The sequence below is a fragment of the Simochromis diagramma genome, unplaced genomic scaffold (genome assembly GCF_900408965.1).
Source record: "Simochromis diagramma unplaced genomic scaffold, fSimDia1.1 OVJJ01000131.1, whole genome shotgun sequence".
Classification (NCBI taxonomy): Eukaryota; Metazoa; Chordata; class Actinopteri; order Cichliformes; family Cichlidae; genus Simochromis; species Simochromis diagramma.
Window position 1 is genome coordinate 10,353,173 of NW_024387200.1, and position 25,648 is coordinate 10,378,820.

The 25,648-nt window shown below is 42.6% G+C and overlaps 1 long non-coding RNA gene across 5 annotated transcripts in view; it reads right to left on the reverse strand.

Moving 5' to 3' along the window:
- LOC120745638 overlaps positions 1-25,648 on the reverse strand; it is a 60,301-nt gene that overhangs the window by 19,720 nt on the left and 14,933 nt on the right. Inside the window, exons 1-2 of one of the 5 annotated variants that reach the window (XR_005698682.1) lie at positions 15,033-17,814; positions 9,840-14,302 (exon numbers count right to left, since the gene is read on the reverse strand). This is a non-coding gene — a long non-coding RNA (uncharacterized LOC120745638). Of the gene's footprint in view, positions 1-9,839; positions 17,815-25,648 lie in introns of those variants that run through there. The other 4 variants (XR_005698681.1, XR_005698683.1, XR_005698680.1 and 1 more) reach the window with 4 other exon arrangements.

Sequence of the window (25,648 nt, forward strand, 5' to 3'; positions counted from 1 at the left end):
CAGTCTGGCTGTCAGCATTTCCTCCAGGATGCACACTATGACTGTGATTTATAGTGTGTTATATACTTGTGTTCTCTATCCAAGCAGCTGGACAGAATCCCAGCAATGCTGGGGAATAACAGGAGAGATGGCTTCCCCCTCACATACTGTATGGGACTGCACGGGGAACTGAAGCCATGATCCCGGCAGCGTTGGCGGCGTGCTCAGCCTGTAGAGCTACACACAGCGGGACCACACACAAACCCCCTTTAGCTCTGTAGTAGTCAAATAACTCCCAGTTCCTCTTGTGCTCCGTTAGTCTCCAACATATGAACTGAATGGTAAACAGCAGGAGAATGAAAGCAGTCGAGGGACTCCATGAAAAGAGTCGCCGTCTCCATGGCAATGCCAGAGGCAAAGAGCGCCCCCCCCCGAATCGCCGCAATCCTTTCTGTACACATAGGGAATTGTGGGAAAGCGGATATGGGCCACATAACCTCTCTGTCGGGTACCAGGCACATCTCCACTCACATCACTACACTTTGACTACATGCAGGTCAGAGGTCATGGTCAGGACACCAGTTTGACTTGGTATGAACTGTTACAGACACAAATCCCACTTCTACAGCTGATTCTGACCCGACACCTTACCACTGTCCAAGGGTTTCAGTGTTGCAGGCAAATATCAATGAAACAGACACAAAATCCAATATATCACCTTAAGTGTTTTTTGTTTGTTTGTTTTTGCCTTTTCTCATGGAAATAGTGAAATTCAGCCAGAACTACATCCACAGCATTGCTCAAAAACACAACTGCAACCAACAGGTCCTTCTATCTCTCCAAAGTAATCTAGCTGTCGCTCTGCAAACAGCAACCTGGCAAGTTCCCCATCTTTGCTAAACAAATACTTGTCTTTTGATGTAGGAGAGTCTAATTCTAATGTAATGTAGTCACCAGGTTAGTGCCTAAAATGACCTTCTCTTTCTCTTATCACGTTCCTTTAACCTCGATGGAAAATGTCCCGAGGAAAGGCGCCAAGGAGAACTCACAAGACAACTGCAGCTCTTACAGGACACTGGGCTATTGGATGGTGTGATGGTGGTGACATGGGTCGTGCTCATGGCAGCAACACGCAGCACAGACCATAACTCCAAACTTATAGTTGGAGCTGCTGTGGCTCTGGTGGAGCAGAAGAGGATCAATCCCTGATACAAAGTCCGGTCTGGATGCCGAAATATCCTTGAGTCTGGACCCAGGCTGTATCCACTAAAGTGTGTGTGTGTGTGTGTGTGTTTGTGTGTGTGGGACTGGGTGAATGAGACTTGTAGTTGGAGGTTGTAGTGTAACTCCTGACTTTGTGAAGACTTTCTGTGACTGAAGTAAGTTACAGATCATCCTGAGAACACAGCAACTGATGGTGTGCTTATCCTGAACTCACTTTGATATACGCCGCTCCCTCGCTATTCACACACTGGTTCACCTTTGCGGCCTCGCTGTTTTGCTGATTTTTTTTGTGCAGTTTTGCATGTTTTTATTCCCAGCACATTGTGTTCTGCGTCCTGATTGGCTGTAGACCACCGTCAGTCTCGTGCCGTGTCTGCTGTACAGTACAGAAGCGTTCAGCTTGTGTAATTTACATAAATCTTCGATCCTAGCAGTGTGACTCTGAAGTGCTGCACTGCATGTTTGTAAGTTTTCTCCCCAACAAACAACAGTGTCGACGAAACATCGTCACCTGCGGGTTCCTTTGGTTTCTTTCTGTAATACTGGACTCATTTTCTACAAGGTTTGAACTTTGAGAGTTTAAACAAGACAGAAAAGTGTGAAAATGTTCATGCCTGTCTGACAAAAGTGTGTAAAGTGTGTCGTGAGGGGTTTTACAGCCTTAAAACATCTATAATAATTGTAAAAAATAAAGTTGGCTACTTTGCGGATTTCACTTATCGCGGGTTGTTTTTAGAACGTAACTCCTGCGATAAACGAGCGGCCGCTGTAACTCATAACAGCTTTTATGGATTTGTTTTTTGTCCCACACAGCAACCACTTCATACAGAGCACATGTTATTACAAAAGGGTAATGTTCACAGTTCACCTATAAAGTGACTTTAAGGTATGGGTCATGGCATGCAATGAAAAAACATTTCCATGATCTGCATCCCTTGTTGGTCATGCTTATGTTTATGGAAACAGTCAAAGAGTGTGTTGCTGTGAATTGTGGTTCAGCATTATCCGTCCAACCTGCTAAAGAAGGTAAGAAGGAAATAATAATAATAATACATTTTATTGAAGAGTGTCTTTCTAAGGTCACCTTACAAAGAGAAAAAGAAACTGTAGATTACAATAGATTAAAATTGACAACAAGTAAAATCTGTATTAAAGTGAGTAAGCCAGTTTAAACAAATGGTAAATGGCCTGTATTTGTATAGCGCTTTACTAGTCCCTAAGGACCCCAAAGCACTTTACACATCCAGTCATCCACACACTGGTGATGGCAGCTACATTGTAGCCACAGCCACCCTGGGGCGCACTGACAGAGGTGAGGCTGCCGGACACTGGCGCCACCAGGCCCTCTGACCACCACCAGTAGGCAACGGGTGAAGTGTCTTGCCCAAGGACACAACGACTGAGACTGTCCAAGCCGGGGCTTGAACCGGCAACCTTCCGATTACAAGACAAACTCCCAACTCTTGAGCCACGATCACCCTAGTCACAGCTCCAAACAAGTAGGTTTGGAGCTGTGACTTAAATAAGGGAAATGAATCTATATTTCTGATGACTGGATGAAGTGAGTTCCAGAGCCGAGGAGCAGAGCGACTGAGAGCCCCACAGTGGCAAGACGAGCAGAAGGAAACAACAAGATGAAGATCTGAGCGAGCGGGAAACTGTGGTGATACGAAGCAGATCACAGATAAGGAGGGGCAAGGTTATGGACGCACTTAAACGTGAGAGCTAAGATTTTAAAGTTTATCCTGGCTTCTATGGGAAACCAGTGTAGCTGCTGAAGAATTGGGGTGATCTGGTCTCTTAAGGGAGTCCGAGCTATGACCCGAGCTGCAGGATCCTGAAGAAGCTGAAGTTTATGGACGGACTTACTGGGGAGACCAAATACGAGGGAGTTGCAATAATCAATCCAGGAAGTAATAAGACTGGACGAGGATGGCAGCAGCATGGGGAGTAAAGAAGGGACGAAGTCGGCTAATGTTATGTAAGTGATGCAGACCGGGTTATGTAATTAATGTGAGACTGGAATGAGAGAGTACTGTCAAATATGACAATATTAATGCAGAAACTGTGAGATCTGGTTATGGTAGAGGCCGTGCCAACGAGTAAGACTTCTGCCTTATTACTGTTAAGTTTGAGAAAGAACCAAGATCTGATCTCCATAAGACAGTTAGAGAGGGAGGTAGGTGGGAGGGATGAATTAGGTTTGGAGGAAATGTAGAGCTGGGTGTCATCAGCATAACAATGACAATTGATATTATATTTCTGGAATATATGACCAAGAGGGAGCATGTAGATAACGAATAAAAGAGGCCCTGATACTGAACCCTGGGGCACACCAGCAGAAACAGGATAGAGACTTGAAGAGTGTGACTGAAGTTGGATAAACTGGGTGCGGTCTGAGAGATATAAGGTGAACCAGGCAAGGGGTGTGTGACTAATGCCAGTGGATGCTAATCTGCTCGGGAGGGTGTTATGAATATCAAACGCTAAGATCAAGCAGGATGAGGTCATTAGTAATCCTTAACAAAGCAGTTTCTGTTCTGTGATCGGGGCGGAAACTGTTGGTAGAGATTATTCACTGAGGTATGAGTGAAGCTGGGAGGCAACAACTTTCTCAAGGATTTTCAAAATAAAGGGGAGGGTTGATATTCAAAATGATTGGGATCTGCAGCAGGCTTTTTGAGAACTGGAGTGACAGAAGGAACAATTCCAGTGTTAGGGGCAGAGTGGATAATACTGATGATGAGGGAAGACCAGCTTTAGCTAACAGAAGCACAGAAACACTTTTTGTTACATGTTCACTCAGTTGGGTCTCGTGCCTGACATCCAGTTCCAAATGTGTGTCCCAGCCACAGCTTTCTGTCTCCAGGAGTATCTGGGCCACAGCAGTAAACATAAACACAGCTGGTAGCTGGTGCAAGGAGAAGGTGAGAGCAGGAGCACATATGCTGTGTCTCCAATTAGAGAGCATGATCCATGACTACAAACACACACGGCTGGGTCAGACCTCAATAAGAGTGTGTGTCTGAAACAGAGGGAAGAGAGCGCGTGCACACGCGTGGCCTGAGCGATGAGCGGGTTTCTCACTAATGAGGCTGAACTCTGCTTTAACTCCCGCAGAGATTCACCTTCTGATGGAATGAGGCTGTGTCCACACATGCACACGTACCGGAGAGCACAAACAAAATGGAAGAACAGGATGAAGACGTAAAGCTGCCAATCGCCTTCCCCCTGTAGGCGGGGATAAAGTTCCCCTGAATGGGATGTTGTTGCACTGCAGGGCAAAGACACAGCAGTGCCACACCCAGTCATTCACAGACCCCAGGCTCCAGGAGGGGAGAGAAAATGCCGCGAGACGTAAGGAGGTGGAATGAAACGGCGCAAAATAGGCAGAACTTCTTCACTGCACTGCCGACTACACGCACACGACCTCCACAAGGAAAACCGGATCTCAGTTTGAAACGGAAAAACTTCCAGAACAGCCATTTAGCTGTTTCATCCTCCACTTATGTACAAAACAAGCATCGTCCCCAAATTTGGTTTCAATCAGTTACATTACAAAGCATTGGTTTAGCTCACCGGGATGAGCGGGCCATATGGCTGAGAGTGAGGGCAAAAGTTCAAATCTGAGCCATGTCTCTGCTTTCCTTTAGAAGAAAGACAAGTGGATGATGTTTGAAGGCAACTCTTTAACATGAATGAAATGCGTGACTGGAGATCAGCATAAGAACCTGCAGAAGGTGCTGCTGGGGTGGATGGTGGGTGCACAAAACACTGAAGCCTTCTGCGGCTCGGTACATTAATGCAGCCCGTACCATACTCTGTCTGCCTCCAGAGTGTTTCTGTTAATGAACCACAATCTTTGTATAAAGAGTTAGCGAGTGTGATCCATCATGTGATGGTGTCACAACAGCCTGGACATCAGGGCTGCCACAAACGATTATTTTGATAGTCGACTAATCAGATCATTGGACGTGAAGCGCAGCGCTTCTTGCACCAGCAGCATCTGCTCTTATATAACTATCATTAGCTTACAGCTTGAAGTGTTTAAGGTGCTAACTAAAAATAAGGACAAGATGATAGTTTATTAAACTTTTAATGAAATTTGCAGATTGTTTCGGTGAAGTTTAATAAACTCCTTGCTATCTAAAATATAACAGGACACCGGAGTAAATTCTGGAGCATCTCACACTTCTGATAATCAGTTGTCTGCTTGATGTTTATTCAGCTGTGTAAAAACTATAACTTTAATCTCAGCCAAACTGATTTACTCAGGAACAAATAAAATACTAAAAAAAAGCCAAACAATAACATTTTTAAGTTATCTAAGTGACTTATATATCATGTTTAACCTGAGTAGCCAAAGACCACGGGGGTCAGAAAACCACATGCCAGGAGTTCGCTGTTCTCGCCGGCTCTAGAGACCCTCGAGCTCCCGGCTCGCTATCGAGCTAGTGGGTAACAGACGTCTCCGAAAAGGTCGGAGCGCTTTTGCAAATATATGATGTCTTGATAAACCGAGCAGATATTTGAAGTTTGCACAGCTACATTCTCGCCTGAAAATATGTTAAAAGTTTATTTTGTGACCCAGAAAGAATAATAAGAGTAATATTAAAACAAGTAGCTGCCGCCATTGTTGGAAACTGAGCTGGGCTGCGCTATGAATTCTGGGATAGGAAAACATCAGACGTTTACAGTGTGAAAGACGAGACTTCAAACTGGGAGTCCTGGGTCGGAGGAAACTGATCCCAACTGCGTGACTCAATCCGGCCTAAGCCAAACACACTGTACTCATGGCCTATTTTTCAGTAGCTCCCCCTGGAGTGGGTGTGTCCACATACAATCAAGGTGTAATAATACCTCAGTCACAGCTTAAGTGATGAACGTGTGACTTGATCAACAACTGTAATAAAACATACACAAATGTGAAAGGGGGTCATTCTACATATCAGCCATTATTTTGGTGTCTTTTGATGGTGATAATACTAGAACATATTTTTAGGATATGATGTTACTCCAAGTACTTGATCCACACAGGGAAAGAAAGTTAATCAGAATTTAGAGTCTTCAGTGGCCTAATTACATAAAAACAAGCTGTGTAAACCTGGAAAGTACAGACAGAACAATAAGTCATACACAGCGCCAACACTCACACTGCGTCCACGCTCCGCTCACTCCTCTCCCCTTCAGCCTCTCTGGCTCTACGGTGCCTCATGCCTGTGTGCTATCATTCATAGTGCAACACTACTCAAAGTGTCATCATACTATCTGTGACTCAACAGGCTAACCCCCACCTATGCCTTCCATCCATCTTATCTATCTGCACTCGGGATTTTAGAGTGTTTGTATGAGAGAGCTCTAAGCCAGCCACACTGCAGACAAATGCTGCGTCCTCAAATAACAGAACACTACACGAAGCATTAGAAGCATGCCTGTGGTTCACCCTCACACAGCGTGGGCTGCTGCGTGTGTGCGACCCAGTGTGTGTGTGTGGCAGGTGGGAGTACACAGAAGGAAGTGACTTGGAGATCCGGAATTCCATCGGAATTCAGTTTCGATGGTGGGAAGTCGTAAATTGCATGACGCAGACTCGATATAATCATCACCACACACCACAGCTGACCCTTTGTGTGTGTACACAGAACATACGTGTGTGTTTGTCCAGCCAGCCGTGCGCTCACGTTGAACCTTTACCCACTTTTGTGTCACTCCATCATAGTTCGGCTTCCATGATTTTCCTGACTCTTACACTGAAATGAAAAGCGCTCCGAGGTGTTAGCCGACTGATGTGTCGGGCACGCTCAAATAGAAATTCAGGTGAACGGTGATGCTTACGATAATTTCACGCTGGCACTATGGAAAACAGTGGATCAGACCACACCATCGCATTATTGCAATGATGTCCATGGAACGTGTGATTTCATTACCTGTGAAGTAACTATTTCAAAGACGTGCACCGGCTGGGTCTGTGACCTCTCACTGTCAGCAACCAGCTTCAAAGCGACGTTGGTGCATCGAGATGCTGATGAGATACCGATAAGGCCGAATCCGTCTGTTTGCTGCCGGTTAGCAGTAAAATACAATCCAGTCGGCATTAACGTGAAATCCGTTTGTGATAATACAGCGATTAGCTGCAATCAGTTATGTAAAAAAACAACACTGCATACACAGAAACTCAATTAAACTGAAATTCACATCAACTTCTCACATTCTCAGGCCGGCCTCACAGGTCTGAAGCACAAACAGTTACAAAAAGACACTCAGCACAAAGTCAGCTTACTTTTTTATATATAATCAGAACAAAACCAACTGGCAATCTGCTGAGACAAGAACGCCATCGCAAAGACGACGAGTTGAGCTCATTAGCACAGATCAGTTCAGATCTGTAAATGTTCAAACAGCAGCCATGGGTGTGGTTAGGTCTATAGGTGATTTTGAAAAGTTACAGAAGGGGTGGTTAGGGTGGGGGTGTCACACAGTTTGCATGTATGATTTCAATATTCTCCTCCTTATATTTTCACCTTGAGAAAGGAACTCATTTACACAAATACATATGCAACTAATCTCTGTCTCTCTTCCACAGCATGTCTTTATCCTGTCTTCCTTCTCTCACCCCAACCAATCACAGCAGATGGCCCCACCCCTCCCTGAGCCTGGTTCTGCCGGAGGTTTCTTCCTGTTAAAAGGGAGTTTTTCACACTGTTGTTGTGATTTGGCTGTATAAATAAAACTGAATTGAACTGAAAATCTTACATAATCTTGTAAATACTGGCAGTACTTTTATCCACGCCAAAACAGTTTCTGCGAGTCCAACACATTAGTAAATCTTAGTACAATCAGTTTTTAGGGGCTTTTTTTCTACCAGCTGAAATGAGCATTTTATATAAAAACAGTAAATTATTCATTAATTTCTCAGACCTGATGGATGGGTCCATCTTTCATACCGTCTACTTTGAACACATACTGTTCATGAATACAATCCCAAATAGTGTTAGCAGCTACAGCTAATATCTGCTGATCACTGTCAGCCCAGGTTGCTTCTGTTCAATGTGCTAATTTAGCATTAGCATCAGCCTCATATAGCGTTTATCATCCTTACTGTCACTGTTAGCAGAGTCAGCGCCTTAACGTTTACACCTGAAACTACCTGAAAGGCTCAACCCTGTGGTGAAAGGGTATATTACAATAGATGGACTATATATTTTCTAGCAGTTCTAAATGCTGTCTCTCATTATACAAATATAATCTCTAGGATTAAGCCATGAAACACCAGCTTGCACTTGTCAGATTATTCAGGTGGAGTGAGCTGTGGAATGCATCAAGAATAGTTTATAGATGATTTGGAGCATGTTTAAAACTGTGTATCTAATATATATGCATATTTGTGTTGTTCCTAATAATCACCATAATAACGCTGGTCCACGATCAACACTGTAACGTTGTGATGTCATAGCGTTGGAATTTGTAGGAAACCTTTGTTGATATAAAAGTCTCTTCTGGAACAAATAATGAGACTTTCGGGTGTTTTCTTTATTAATCTATGAGCTATAACTAATATATTATAATCCTGGGTTTCATGTTAGCCAAATTTAGGTTACTCCAGCTGGTTTTCTTGTGATGTTTTAAGAGCATTAGCTAACTTCCTGGCTAAAGCTAACAGATGACATCAGCTCCAGTGTTGATTCTGGACAAACACTCTGGTGATGCCACAGGAACAAAGTCGACACGGGGATCAGATGGCGTGATTGAAACCCTCTATATGTTTAACCACAAATCTGAAACAGCTCTCAGCTGTGATATACTGCGACCAGCATGCAGGGGAACAAACTGCAGTGCAACAGATGAGATATTTGTGCTTTTCTCCTGGCTGGTGAGGATCACTCGCTGCTGCTTTTGCAACACGCTGCCTGCTCTGTCTTGTCAGTGTCGACGTTACCACGTATGAATTTGTTCTTTTCACTGTGCGAGAAAATAAATGTGTGGCACTGAGGACGTGTGAATAGTGCCAACTGTGTGAGCTCTGTTTCAGTTTGCAAGAAACCCCACACCTATGTTTTACTGCAGAAAGGACCTACATACCCAGCTAGTATATGTCACTTCACCAACAGCTCAAGATAAATTTTAAAGCTTCAAACACTTTGATGTACTTCCTTTCTTTCACTTTATCTGTTCCGATCAGAGTAAACACCCACTAAACCAAGCCCTCAACACAATAGATTTGATGCTCCTCATTTCCTCCTGTCACTCATCTCCCTCAATTTATCTCTCAACATTCTCATCTTCCTGTCCAGCTCACGTGATGCATGCTGGCAAACACACACACCCAAAACTAAGCTGTAAAGGCCACGCAGTGTGGTAAGGAGGCAAAGTTCACAGTGTGAGGGAGTGGCATGCTGTGTAAGGGCCACGGGAACACATACACACAGTTTCACAACAGGTGGGATCACGCTGTTCGCCCACACACACATTCTTTTCGTTGCACAGCCAGGTAAACATCTTGGTCCAGAGAGGAGAAGCACAAAGACGTAACACACGTCAGGTTGAACCATGAAATGCATTTTCATCCTGGTGTTTAATGAACTGGAGATATGATTACAAGACGCGTATCGTACAAAGACGCTCAAACACACACGGACCTTTTAGCCAGGGGTGCGTCATTCCAGTGCCATTTGCTGATTTGAAGCCCAAAAGGCGTCTGCAGCATGCATTTGCCTCCAGCAGAGCCTGCAGAAAGAGAGAGAGACCACACGGTTACATAAGAAGTCGCTGTGAAACAGCATCTTTGTAGTGATCAGCAGTCAGTCAGCCTCGCTGAAAACGATGCAGACGTTACATAAACGCCATTCAACATAAATAAACAGACAGGGCAAGAACTGAAGCCATGAATTACACATAATGCAATCAGATTAAGAGAATCATATATCGGCTTCTCTCTTCAGATGGGATTTTCATGACACAGCTCTCCTCTACATCTCGACAGAATCACCAACTCGGACCTTTAACCTCCTCCCTGCTGCTTGGTCGTATATCCATTAAAGCACATGATGCAAATTGTTTAGGATGGGGACGTGGAAGATGGAAATGTGATGAGATGAAGCATGACTCATCGGAGTGTAACGTGTGGCTCGGGGGACCTTTGGACAGGCTTAATAAAGATTTAGCTTAAGCTAGCAGGTGAAGAGCAAAGAGCGACTTCCACTGAGAACACGTGTGAAGCTTAAACTAAGCTGTTCTCCAGTTTGAGCTTTTTTTGCACAACTTCATTCTAAAGGCAGAACAGCCTGGTTCTGTAAACTGACCGCAGCCTTATAACTCTGTGAGCTCACGATAGCACGACACTAAACCTAACCTTATGGTAGGGACGCTACAATAATAAAAAGAAAACCCCAACAATAAGAACACCCCCTGTGAGCAACAGGAAGATCCAAACTCAGCAAATTAGCACGAGTATGTTTCTGTGCACTCAAAGGGTTTAGGAATGGCACTAGCTAGCATAGCCTCAGCAGTAAGTCTGGCTCCAGGAAACACGATGGCGGCTGCTACACAGAGTCCAGAATCGATGAAATCACTCGAGCCCAGCTTTGCAAAAATGTTGTAATCTTTAACACGTGTTAGCATGATGTATAAACCTACAAATACAAAACAAAGTTTAAGAAATATTCATTAGGTTAGCTAACCATTCAATGGTTAGCTAGCAAGTGTTGTAAACCGGCAACCATGGCAATCTGATAGCAACTGAAGCAACTGCAATGAAGATTTGGTGCAAACAAAGCCCTCTTTGCAGGCAGTTTCACGCAGGGGCAGCAACAAGTCATCACCCACTTGGGGAATACACATTTTTCCTTAGCGACTGGAGATTGCCAGGGGTCACCAACTCGTCTCTAGGCCCATGTGACTGAAGCCTTAGTTTATCCAGAGGTCGAGGGAGCGTGCAAGGCTGTAAGACTGTAACGTCATTACAATGTTTCACTTTCTGCACAACTGAATTTTTAATTTCAAATGAAAGATGAAATCCTGTGACCAACAGCTGACACTTGAGCTGCTGACTGCTGGTTTCCCACACCAAGGGGACAAACCTGCAGAGTGTGATGGACTGAGGGAGAAGGCACACAGCCCTGGTTGCAGAGCAGCACAGAGGTAGCATTGTTCTCGTTGCCCTTGGACTCACAGACATTTATCCCCAGGGTTTGACAGAGAGGAATATCAGCCATGCACGAGAGTGAAATGTAGAGCAGCCCGCTGGCTCAGGGACGTGCCGCAGCTTCAGTGACTTTTGAGCATTAATGTAATGCAGTGTTAACATGAGCACAGCCAGGAGGGCATAGTCAGCATATCACTGGCTGGAGGGAGACGTCAATCACCACCAGTGCTAAATAAGGCAATGCTATGACAATCCTCCTTTTCCTCCCAGCCCTCTCGGAGCTGTGGTTAGGTGTGTGTGGCTGTGTGTGTGTGTGTGTGTGTGTGTGTGTGTGTGTGTGTGTGTGTGTGTGTGTGTGTGTGTGTGTGTGTGTGTGTGTGTGTGTGGTTTAATCTCAGGGCGTTCTGCTGCATCATGTTCTTGAGGTGCATCTGACAGATGCTCTGGAAGCTGCCAGGAATGTGCTTTTTGGCATCAGCGTGAAACTTTGACTGCACTCAGCACACACACACAGCCACACACACACACACACACACACACACACACACAGCCACACACACACACACACACTGACATGCAGGGCTTTTCTCTCAATCTTCTCACTGTGCCTGCCTTTTCACTTACGTGGCTATTTATCTCAGCACACAGCAACCCTTCACAAGCCCCACCTCGGACACCCATCTGTTGTTCCCTGTATTAAAAGTGAACAGTGCTGTATAACATAAACCTGCATCACATTTCTCATATTTCACTGTTAAAACTCCAACAGCTGCACTAAAATGAAGGGAAAACACCTCATTTCAATTCTGAAAGTCCACGACTTTCACAAGCAGTTACAGGTTCACAAGTTGAATTCATGTCTGAGGTTTGCTATGAAGGTTATTTTAATGTTTAAATATATAAGAATCCTTTCAGATCAAGTCAAAGACGACACATTCGATTCAGTCCTGCTAATTCATCTGGATAAATGTAAAAGTGAGTACAGTGAACACAACACATCCTCCTCGCCCAAACTGAAAGATGCTGCTATCAAACATCAGAGCAGAAACATCGAGAGAAAAATGAGGAATTAAATATTGGTTCCAGTAATTCTGATGAATCCTCTTTCAGATTTCTAGTCAGACATAATCCACCTACCTTGCTGCAGCATGACATTGCCGGCATGTGAAGCAAAAGAAATGAAACTTTCATCCAAAGAAAGCTTCAAGTATTTGACTGTTGAGGACAGCTTGCCGTGACAGACAAGTCCATCAGCATCTCACAATCAGTCACTGCGGTTACTTGCTCCACCTAAGGCATATCCTCACCCAAACTAGTGCCCGCATTTGCACTGCAGCTCCAAAGCTCGTTTCGCTAATCTGCAGAGTGAGGTCGTCAAAAACTCCCAAACTATAGCAAATATTTAAACGATTGGATGATGATTAAGATTGTTTGAGCAGAGCTCTTTAATAGTATTTCCCATTAAATGCAGTCAGGTAAAAGTCCCCCACTGGGGTATTTTTCTTGACTAAATAAGTACGCTTCGATACTGTGGTCAGTTGTGCTTTCTGACTAATTCTCTACATCGTCTATTTTCATGAAGACATGAAAGTACTGGCTGAGGTGAGCGCTGCCAACACTGCATGTGTTACTGAAATATTTGATGAATGAAACTGCGAGTGTGTGCGTAGTTCCACATCATCACTCGTTACTACTCTCAGGTGAAAACCCCACAGCAGGCTGTCGAACGGTCATTAAAACCATCGGCGCACCGGCAGTTTGAGTCATAGCCAAACAGACCAACGCTGACACTCATTACAATAGTTCTCTCTTGGTTATCTCAGAGTTTGTGTGCCTTCCTCCCACTGTAAGGACTAACCTGCTGAAAGCACGTCGAGAGGAAAAAAGAGAGAGAGAGACTTCTCATTTTCATTTCAGGGTGGAACGGAAACGAGACAGATGTGTATCAAGTGAGCCTGAGACATATTTGGGTTTTGTTGCACAAAGTGCAATTAGGACTGCGCTGCTCAACTATTTAAATGTGTGATTTCAAGTAACTAGTAGTAACTAGTAATTACTAAAGAGTGACAGTCAACCTGGCAACACTCCAATATTTATTTATTCAAACATGGAACAGTTCATTTCATCCAGAAAACGAATACGTGTAAGACTCAACCCTGTTTCAGAAACAACTTCATAAACTTAATAAACAGTAAAAGAGCAAATCTAGACCAGTTTCATGAGGATTTATGTGCAAATTGTCATGACCATCGCCACGACCCCTCCTCGGTTCAGAACCTACTGATGCATCCCTGCTAGATTTCATCCCTGGGGTTTATAAAGAAAGGCCTGAAAAACGAATGGATCCATCCTGCCTTGTATTAACGGTTCAGGCTGATAGTGGTGGTGTAATGGTGTGGGAGATACTTTCTTCCACTAATACCAAGTGAGCATGACAGCCTACCTGCTATCGTTGCTGACCGTGTCATTCAATCTATGGCCGACAGCTGCCTTTGGCCGAACAGCGTGTCACAAAGCTCAAATCATCTCAAACTGGTTTCTTGGACGTGAATGAGCTCACTGTATTCAAATGGCCTCCACAGTCACCAGATCCCAACCCAGCAGAGCGTCTTTGGGGTCTGCTGGAACGGGAGATTCATGTTGTCACGCAGTAACCATGTGACTCCCTATGAATCAAAATGTATCCATCTACACAACGAATTGAGGCACTTCTGAAACTACAAGGGGTCCAACTAGTAAAAGTGTATATAAAATGAAATCGAATAGAAACGGCTTGATTATATTTTCACATACTGAGGAAATCTTATAGACAGAGTTCTTGGTAAAAACACTCGATGTGGAAACTTACAGCATTATGTTCAGGTTTTCTCGCTGCTGCGACCTCAGTGATCGTACTCGCTTCCGCCCACATCGCAGCTTCGCCTACACCAATAAATGGACATCTTCCTGAAGTGACACCTTTGGGTATGAAAATGAGCTTCAGATCAAAGTGAAATAAAAACATTCTTCAAATTCAGTGACCAGTAGCGATAGATTTAACGCAGGAACAGTGAATACCAGTGAAAGTTTTGTTTCAGAAGCTTCATTTTCCTAACAAGGGGACAAGCTGCAGTTTATTGACTGACCCTCGAGACTGCGATACATTTGACCTCTGTTGGTATTAAAAAATATATATATTGCAAGTTCAAAAGATCTCTTTTGGGGACAATGGACCAAATTTATGCACGCACAATATACAAGAACATGAGAGCTCATGGTGTGACTGTATGTTTTATTTGTTACGTATCGGAAATAAAATCCACTAAGCAGAACCTCTGTAACCACTATCTACTAAAAAAACCACTGCGAATGACCTCTTCTCTGCTGCAGCTTATTGAAAAGTACAACAACCACATGAGCTCCTCTCAAACAAAGTGGAACAAATTTGTGTGAGGCAAATCGAGTCGCTGAGCAGGGCTTAGAAGTCAAAGGCAATGAGCATGACCTGAGATCATGCACAGATACATGATGTAAAACTCTGCTGTTCTCAGAGGATGCATCCTACAAACACGTGTGCACTTTGACCCCAGACCCTGCTGCCACGCTGCCTCGGTGGGACAGAAAAACAGTCCAGCAGCGAACACGATACTTTGATCTTTAAATAAGAGCCGGCAGGCAGACAAAACAACCTTGATCCAGGAATACTCACAGCTGGAATTTGGATCTTCTCATTTTTACTCTCCTCTCCTGGTTGATTTTGACATCACAGGAGCACTCGCGCTGCCTGGCATGATCATCAATGAAAAGAGGAGCATGAGTCAGAGGTAGCAGCCCACTCAACAACCACAAACGCACACGCAGAGAGTTCTAAGTAACCGACCATGCTTACGTATATGTATCTATATCTGTGTGTGCACAGTGTTCCTTTGAAGTGTTCACCTGGGTTACTAGATGAATCATAGCAACAAGGCAGATAAGGATAAGAGGTTATGGTCTCTGGCTTTGAACACAAACATAAATGCACATATTTTGTGTATAGGGGAGAAACATAATTACCGTCATCACTCTGGCAGACTGACGTCAAAAGCAAAAGATGTTTTTGAAAAAAAGAAAATGACAACGTGAAACTGAGCCATCGATCAGCCTCATCTGCATAACCTGAACCTGAGCTGGAAAGTCCCACACACAGTCAAAGTTTCTTAGAACAAGTGCTGAGAGCATCCTCTGAAGACACACTACGAAGAATATCAGCAGCCGCAGCCACAGATCTAACCCAGGAGAACCAATGAGCAGCAGGCAGGGTGCACTCTTGGTGCGCTGTCAGTAATATTACCCAACGTCTTGTTCCTGCAGATTGGTGGTGCAATCTGGTTTTATTAGCATCAAAACAGCAGGTTACACAGCAGCTCAGGGGTGAAAGCATGAAAATACCTGTCACTGCATTCAGGCCAAGTGGTCAAGCTCCAAAGCAAAGAATAAAACTGAATGAAGAGGTTATAATAATGAAGAGCTCCAGCAGTTTGAGAGATGATAGAAAGCAAGGGCAGAGAGAGACGGGCAAAACACGACAGATCCAGGACGTCAACAACAGGCATCACATTTCATGGTTCACACCCTAAAAATCAAGTTCCAATAGCTTAATGTGCTCAGTCACAAGGCAAAGATGTCGCTGCATATCTGAGTAGCAGAGTAACAAAGTGACAGAGTCAGTAACAGACTGAGTTACAGATCTGAGTTAACTGAGTCGCAAAGTAACTGATCGGCTAAAGTCACCAATTCATTGGCACATACTGTGTGTCATTTAAACCGAAGCTAGATTTACAGCATCCACACATTTTATGCGTTCACAAATTTGGACAATTTGGATTTCTCCTTTCTGTTTGGAAACGTTAGAAAACGCCGAATCCTTGAGCTAGTTTATCGAGCGCTGGCACGCCATGTGCCGATGAGCCGGTTCGTCTACAAGACTCGCCGAGCTGACGTAGCCCATAACGGACTTGACCGCAGAGATCTGCAGCTGTGTTCGGATTACTTGCATCTTCACAGAAGCACACTTCCTGCCACATATTTTCTGAAGATATTTTGATCCTATCACATTGAACAACTTGTCTTTGGCATCTCACGCAAGTTTCAAACCACTGCAAGATGACTTTCAGGACATTTCTACAAAAATCAGTGCAGTGCCTGACAGTTTCTTTTTAAATTGTGAAATATGCAAAGCCTCTGGAATCCTTTGAAGTGTATGTAGTGATGCAACTCACATGTGAAAATGCTGGATTTCCAAAATAAAAGCACTAAACGAGTAAGAATTCCCTTTAAAGGTCTTAAATGCAATTTCAATTCTTTTTAAAAAGTGGGTAAAAAAACAAAACAAAATGATGAGCTGACTTTCCTCTTCATGCATTCTTCTCCTGATTACACGTTTATGAAACAGCAAAAACGTAATGACTTGCACTCTGCATCAACGGCTCTTGAGCAGCGTGTGCTCGGCATCTTAACTGAACGACATCACCAGCTAAAAGCCGCATCAAAAGCATCGTAACTGTCCGTGTCAGCAGTGAGGTCATATCTCGATCCCATTCTGAGTATTTCTGATTGTTCCCCAAACACAAAGTAGGCATACAACAAAAAAGAGCTTACAGGAAAGGGCCCGAGGTTTGTCAGGTCTTTGATACTGATACACATTTCCAACTGGACGTCTCTCGGATTTTGTTCCCGTCTTACAGATGCTCCTCTTCTCCCCACTTAGTTCTCATCTCTTTGTCTGAAACTTTGAATAGTTTTTATTGATTGCTACAGTGCTGTCAGGTCATCAGTGTTCATTCAGGGTGCAGTGTTCAGGGTACTTGGTATTAACATGCGGGTGTAAGTGCATGAAATAATATGCATTAGGAACTGGAGAGTAACTGGAAGGAAAAAGGAGAACACGAGAACAATGGTGCACCGTGTCTTCATAAGCCAGTGATCAACCTGTTTGACCCTCATTCTCCATCATTCAGCAGTTTCATTCGTTATGGTCTATACTTATGTTTTTTAATAAACCTGAATATAATGCTGTGCCACGAAATTCAGATTTGGAATTTCAGGGATGGCAAATATGTCAACTAAAGCTGGGCGTCCTCACCTGCTCTACCAGCCTGTTAAACACGGTGATATTATAAATAATGCTGAATAATAAACACTTTAAAAAATGCCAGAAATCCATATGAATTCATGATATATCAGTATTGAAGCTCAGATATTCATAGCTTATATAGATGTTGACTTCCACCACAACAGCCAGGATGAACGGACCAGCCCACGGTGGGGAAACTGAGGCCTTCACACCTCACAGGTGTGGAAATTATAATAAAGGGTTTAGAAATCAGGATATTGTTCAGTGTCTGTGTTCCTATATGGAAAAGATATATATAAATCTTATAAAGTTTGTATCTGTCTTGTGTGAAACTTGTATGAAAAGCATATAAGAGTGAAAACACATATAAGATCCCTTGAAAGATTATATAAATGAAACTTGTATGTTTTGGATACTTACTAAAACAATATATGAAAATAATGAGAAAGTGGCCACTTTCATGAGTTAAATCATATAAATTTTTACTATTTCTTTTCCATATGGGTTACTTTAGCACTCAAGACACTTAAACAGAAACTCGACAATCGCCTGTTTGTCATTCGATTGCACATTGTGACCGATATCAGAAGTTTCAGTTTCAGAAAGCAGAGCTGGTGATGGTCTGTTACTTCTGCCGTACCAGGAGCTCAGCTATTTCTGTCTTTCAGCCAGCAGAGTTTCTGGTGTGGTTTAACCGGTAATTAACGGCTCCTTGAGGCAAACCCAGTCAACGGTTACAGATTTTCTGAGGTCAAGTATCAAATTGACTGCAATGTGAGGAAACCCTTTCAGAGCATATAACAGAGCTGCTTTCTTCTATGCGTTTACATGGTGTGTTTACATGTGTGCGCCCCGTAAACTTTAGAAATGTCTTCATTTCATAATTTCATTAATGAGATGTGCTGACTCGACTACATCTGCAGAGGCAATGATAGATTACTCCCCACTGGGCACGTCACAATAGTTCACCAACTTAATATGTCTAGCCTGATGGATGTGATCACATGTGCGGTCACATACAACACTTGAGCAATAATGAAAACTAAATTACATTTACCAAAATACAAAGACACCACCAACAGACAGAAAGCAGGATTTTGGTTTAGTGTCAGTTTCCTAGTACAGGATGTTCCCGTTTGCCAGGCAGTCTCCGTGCTTTGCTTTATAAGCGCTCTCTTTTTTGATCCTGGTCATGTTTTCAGATTTTGCCGCAGCTGGTCCCTCTGTCATCTGCTGGCGTAGCTCCATCATTTGATTACAGTCTTGTAGGGATTAATGGAGCATTTCGGTTGAAGTCGGTATTTCTGAGTTCCTAGTTGGAATTTTCAAGTGGAACTGGGAAAGTCGGAGTCACCCCACCAAACTTTGCCTTCCATTCTGCTAGCAACCATAAGGAGGTCTGCAGTCTTAAGAAATGCTCTGTTAGGGTAATATGCGGTCTTTAAGACACAGCAGGATGTTTAGAGATTCGGATGTGCAGGGAAGGATTTTAAATGCAGAGAAGCTAATGTGAGAGAAATGTGCTCTCTCTTTCCAGTCAGGACTCTTCCTGCAGCGTTTTGGATCAACTGAAGGGGTTTCATGGACCTTTCAGAGCAACCTTATAATATTAAATTAGAATAAGCTTAGAAGTAATAAATGTATGCTCTAGTTTTTTGACAGGATGAGTCTAATTTTCATTCAGATGAATAAAGGCAGTTCTGCACATTTGTTTAGTGTATGCTGAATGCTCCTGGTCAGAACAGTTTCTTGCAGGGTCACTAAAGAGCAACGTAATGAAATCTAAAGTCAGTGTTTGGACAGACGCCATGATTCTTTACAATAACCTCAGTTTGATCTGAATTCAGAAGTAGGAAGTCCTCTGCGTCTTCATGTCTGAAGTTTAACTAGTTTATTTGCACCATCCAGCTTCATGCACAGATAAAGCTGGGCATCATCTGCAAAGCAGTGCAAATATATGTAATGTTTCATAATAATATTTCCCGAGGGAAGCGGCGCGTATATAAAAAAGCCTGGGAAAAAAGCTCGTAACACTTCATGTTTTATAAATGTGTACGACTTCAAGAATATATTACACAACACTAGTAAATAACGAGTATGAACGATATATGTGGAATCATTTTTATAATACTTGTGTCCATGATCACTGACACTCGTGGACACAGAAATCAGCAGCTACTAATTATCAGCGGTGACTGTTTGTTCCATAGCTGTGGAAACAGCTTTTACTGGGTTTCTGTAACACGGAGGAAATTCTTTAACTCCGAGGCTTCCAAGGCAAGTTCTGAAAAAAATCATAATAACAAGGAGCTCACATTAGTCCTAAGAAAAAGGAAACATTGTTTCTTAGTCAATTAAGTAAATTTAATTTTGTACAATGTCTAAAATATAAAATGTGCTTATGTTGCAGCTGTAGCACTGTGCACAAAGCAGACACTATCACGTGCACGATGACTTGTTTGCATCTATCTGTGTGGGTTGTAGAATTCACCCACAAGAATTGAATTAATAGCTGCACCCATAAAATGAACGTATGACGTATGTCCAAAATGTCATAGCAGAGTAAGAGACGCAAAGATGTCCCCACGTTTAATAGAGTGAAGGCACAGTGGCTGACCGAACCTCACGAATGCAAAAACCGTCTGGTTCTTATAACCCCTCTACCTAAAAGTGCTGTATACAACTTCCATCCATCCATTCACTTCCGCTTCTCCTTTTCAGGGTCGCGGGGGGCGCTGGAGCCTATCCCAGCTGTTATAGGGCGAGAGGCGGGGTACACCCTGGGCAGGTCGCCAGTCTATCGCAGGGCCAACACAGGGACAGACAACCATTCGCACTCACATTCATTCGCACATTCACACCTAGTGACAATTTGGATTATCCAGTTATGTATACAACTTGCCTCTGTTAATACAAGCACGTATTCCTATGATTAAATGCTTTGCATCCAAAATGCTAATGATGCATCATAGATGCAATGTGGGGTTAACATTTTGCCCAAGGACATTTGGCATTCTGCGCGGGATCGAACCACCAACCTTCCCATTACAGACACCTTGGTTCTAAGTGTTGACTTGCTAGTTAGCTGTTAGGAATCCAGCTAACTCTGCTGGAGACTGGACAAAAAACACTTTTATTCAAGAATTATACCACTGCTTCACGTCTAACCACAGAAAACCACAGCTCTCATGTCCTCATGCAGATGGACCAACAGAATGTGATTGAAACAACTGATAAAAAAGTAGAATTACTAAAGGAAAAACCCGCATAAATTATCTGTAGAAGCTGCTGAGCAACAATGTGCCAACAGAGCAGCTCGGGTGCTCCTTGAGACTGATTTACATGGATCTGGAATGCTGGTGGACGTGTGGAATACCACTCTTCAAAAAGACATTGTTTGGTGTTGTGATGATCACTGTTGTCAGCTCTGTTTAATGGTTAAACTGTGGTCAAAGTGACGGTGATCATCCTCATCACTGTGCCCTATGAACAGGTCCTTACCATCCTGGAATAGAGCACTACCATCGGCAAATAACAGAATAATGACCAATGGAACCGAGGGGACGTGAAGTGAAGCCACACCATACTGCAAAATGTCCCTGACTCATAAAAAACCACCAGGTCCCATCAGTGTAGGGTTTTTCTTCCCCTTTCATTTAAGTCCAAATTTAATTGAAGTGTTCTTACACAAGTTTCAGTTTACTAAATTCCAAAGCTCTCTGTAATAAACACCAATAAATATGCTGAGATCATTTCCAGGAACTCCCTTCAGTGCTTCCCTTTAGTTTAGTTAATCCTGTGTGGAATTCAAGAAAGATCTATTTAGTGGGCCTTGCCCAAATTGACCGATCAATGCATCTACTGGGTTTTTATCTGTTTGTTTGTTTTAAATCAAGCTGGACTGTAGCTATGGTGGACCTTCAAGGAGGCTGGTGCTGGAAGCCACAGAGACACATAAAAGATGAACGCTGAAGTCTTTAATGAAAATGTTTTTTCTGGATGAGTCACCTGTGCTCATGTCGACTAATAAAGCAACTAACAATTCATAGCGGGAACACTGTTACAGAACAAAATGTCCTCGTGGTCCTGGAAAAGCTGCCACTTTTGTTTGTTCTGAAAGTACTGTTATGAGCAGGAGACTGAAAACAAAAGTAAAACTGTTTTGTGTAACTGAAATGAATCTCCCAGTCAGAAATCCATGCATTAAGCACTTTCTGGTTTCAGGTTCATTCTTGAAGACTCAGCATTTGCTTCCCTGCGTCACCAAAAAAAGAAACTTAATTTAATTCAGCAAAACTGAAGAACAAATCGTTCAGACTTTTGAATAGAAACATTATCTCCTTTACAGTTACTGTGGTCCACTGTGGCCAAAGTCGTTGTTTGGACCAGATTTTAAAGTTGTAATGTTATAAGTTGGAGATTTTAATATGGGACTCTATGGGGATTAATGGTTTTGGAGCCAGTCTCAAGTGGCCGATAAAGGAACTGCCTCCTGTGTTGGCTTCATTATTGAGTTCTGGAGGCTGAGGAAAAATGTTGAAGAAGGACAACTGATTATGTATGTCTGCGTATATATATAGTCAACAATTGAGCTCTAAACTCAGAGTGTTTGCTTGTGTCAGATGAGCATGCTAACAAACAGCCGTCAGGTTCAGGATGTGACTCTAGTCTATATGCATATTTTACGTCAAATTTAGGCTTGAGAAAATCCAAAGTGTTGGACAAATGTTGCAGTGAGTGGATGAGTAAAGACTTTTATGTAGTCACAAACATTTCTGTTGTGCAGATTTTCGACTTTGTTCCAATCATTTGCTGAAAAACATACTTGAAAGGAATCATCTGATATCCAGTATGAAAAGCAGGAATGATTATTGCTGGAAATCATGAGATCATGAAATCATAAGATTCCAGTTTTTCTATTCAATAGAAAAACTGGAAAAGAAAGAAGCTTGCCAATACATTCACCTTGTGTATTTATGAAGCACCTGCACTTCATAAACGCATGGCACAACATAAAAGAGCCACCTCCATGTGACTCGGCTGTCCATCTGCATCTGACCTCAGGAAATCACATGATAGGGTGGGGCTAGGTTTCACGATGAGCTCACCTAAAACCCTGGCTGATTGTGACCCACACCCATTTTCACACCTTGGCTTGTGTCATTAGGTGGAGGATCAATAGGTGGTCCATGACCCTCTTGGGGGGACACTCCCACAGGACTTAAATCTGGGACTCGCCACCATTTGACCCTAGAACTGAAGAAGCTTCTCGGATGAAACATCTTCAAGCAACTTAAAGAAGTCCAGACGCTTTTCTTTCCAAGCTCCTAAGGCTACGTCCACACTAGCCCAGATAAATGTGAAAACGGCGTTTTCATCTGAAAACGCCCCGCGTCCACACCAGCGTTTTCAGTCGTTTTCACAGAGTTGTGCGTCCACATTGAAACGGCCATAAACGCTTACGTTCCAGTCCTGCGCATGTGTGAAACGCAAGACAATTTGACCTGCCTCATTTCCGTCCGTTATTTACTTTCTAGGTCTTTGAAACGTTGCGGCAAAATGTTGAGGAAAAGCACCGAGTTTTTTTAAATGGACTCACAATGAGGTGGAGTTGTTGCTGCGAGTAACACAAAAGTATAAAAAAAAGTATAAAGTTGCAAAAGCGAGTGAGAATTAAAGAATTTGAAGAAAAGCTCTCTGGAGCATGTACAGACTGATATTAATCTTTAACAGGGCTGTCAAACAAAAGAACTGCTGTATAATGCCCTCCGCTACCTTAGTTTAATTGGTCACATGACTGCATCACATGACTAAAATGTGTCATCGTTTTCAAAAGTCTGCGTTTTCGCGTTTTCATTATAGACTGTGTCTGAGGCTTTGAGCTGTGCTGTTAATGACTGAAGAAGTTCTCGATTATTCTAATGGCATTTAGAAATGACTGAGTGGACAATCCCTGCCTTAAGCACAGATTCTGACCTTTACCGGGTATTTTTAATACTAAATACAGGAAGTACCAGTAGCTTTCTGTCACACACTACGTGTGTGTGTGTGTGTGTGTGTGTGTGTGTGTGTGTGTGCGTGCGTGTGTTTTCTAGTGTTTTTCCCAGTAACAATATGATAGACGACACATTGAAACAAGATTTACTGGCAAAATGATGGCAAAACTGGTAATGAAATACAGTCTGGTTAAAACCGTAAATGTGTTTAATTTTACTGAGTGTTTAGAAGCAAATTAAAGTGTCTCAAATGTCCTTTGTCTATAGTTTGCAAACTAAAACAGTTAGGACCATATACAGTGTGTATGGTTGGACACAGCTTCTGGAATGTAATCCACTAGTTTCTGAAGTCCGTTTTGAAGCCTTGGGATTAGTGATTTCATCGCCATCATCTTAGTTTAAAAACACCAGATGTGCCAAAAATGGGAATGTCTGACTGTGAAGTAACATGCTAGCCAATGAGCACACCATGGATAATCCTCCATTTGAACTACAGAATGAACGAGATGTAACACAATTAATTTTTTATTGAAAAAAATAATGAGTGACTGAGTCTATGGATACATTAGGAGATCATGACACAAAGGCATTTTCCTGTTGATTACTATCCGGTCTTTAAGTCTGACGTCATTAGCTGTTTCCAGGTCCAAACTCCGCTTCAGGTCCCAAAGTCAAACGATCACTGTGGCAAAACTGAGAGTTACAAAGTGTCTAAATTCTTTCATCTTTAATAAAATGATCAGCGTTGCTGCTTTACCAAGTGTAACAATTAAGTTTAACATCCAATTAGCAGAAGTTAGCAGGAAGTTAGCTCGCTAGCTTCCACCTAAACATGATATAGCATGTTCTGACTGAGAGATTTCTGAAAAATTAAAACGTACAGCTCTGCTATCACTTCCAACATAAATGAAGACAGAAAACTAAACAGCAGTGATGTTTGCAGGGTTACTGAAGTTGGGCTAGCTGGTATATAATGATGTGCTACGTGATCGCTAGCGACACAGCTATGTTAGCATAACATAAACAGTGAACCTGGAGGATGAACGCTAACTTTTTCCCACTCCAGCAGCAAAAGAAGATCCAAACTACGCTTCACATAAACATCGTCATGACTTTTGTATTTCAAGAACAGTTTCCCGTCTAAAAATCAGTTTTCTGCATTATTCGCTTGCTTGTTATGCACAAGTCTACCGTTGTTTACAGGCTATCGGCCGCTGTTTTTTTCCTTTTACTTACTTCCGAAAAGAAAACCTAATTTCTGCCGTTCAACAGGCTTCTGAACAAATTTAAACTTTTTAAAATTATGCAAAATGCAAAACGCTGTCTGTAACTTCAGAGGTAATGTTCATATGTCAATTAATGGTTTTCTTTCGTTTTTTGATGTACTGCAGAATATTTTTATAAAATTCCAGGCCAGGAAAATCACCTTCATGTTTTTCTGTGTTTTATCTTCAGCTACTTTGACACAAAGGCCTCTGCTGTGATGCTCACACCTTTGATAAAGACTTGCGAGGGTCAGCTTCCTTTTTATAGATACAAAAATATGTAAATGTACTGATCTGAATTATAATATTTCTGACTGTCAGAGGCAAAATTTCCCCGATTCGAATCGAACCGAATCGAACTGAATCGATTCTAGAAATCAGTGACGATACCCAGCCCTATTCAGAGGCTTAGCAGATCCTACCAACATAACGTTTTTTAAAAAGATGATCCATCAGCCAACTCTTTGTTTTATTAGTTTTCTTATCAACTGCATTATATTATGCTGTACTACCAGCTGATTAACTGACACCCACAGAAAAATAATCTGTAACCGAAGGAAAGCAGCTCATTTGGACTGTGATTTAAACCATTTCCAATATTTAGACTAAGATCAATATATGTGTCAACTTGTTTTGGATACTTATATTTTGTTTATTTAACAAATATTGTTATAGATTCAAAAAGCAAACTTTGCGTCTTCCTTGTTTTGTTTTGTTTTCAAATGTAAGTTTGATCCACACAGCTGGTTCATGTCATGTTATCCACACTTTGCTATCACTTGCATGCATTTAAGGTCTGCAGGCACAGGGGTCAAGGACCGGGCAACACTCAAACTTGGACAAAGTGTATGCAACATGAAACAGAGAGTAGACGCTCGTCCTGCATGAGTTCTACCTTCAAACATGCCTCACAGTCACCGTTTTTCATGCTTTAGGCTTTTATACAGTA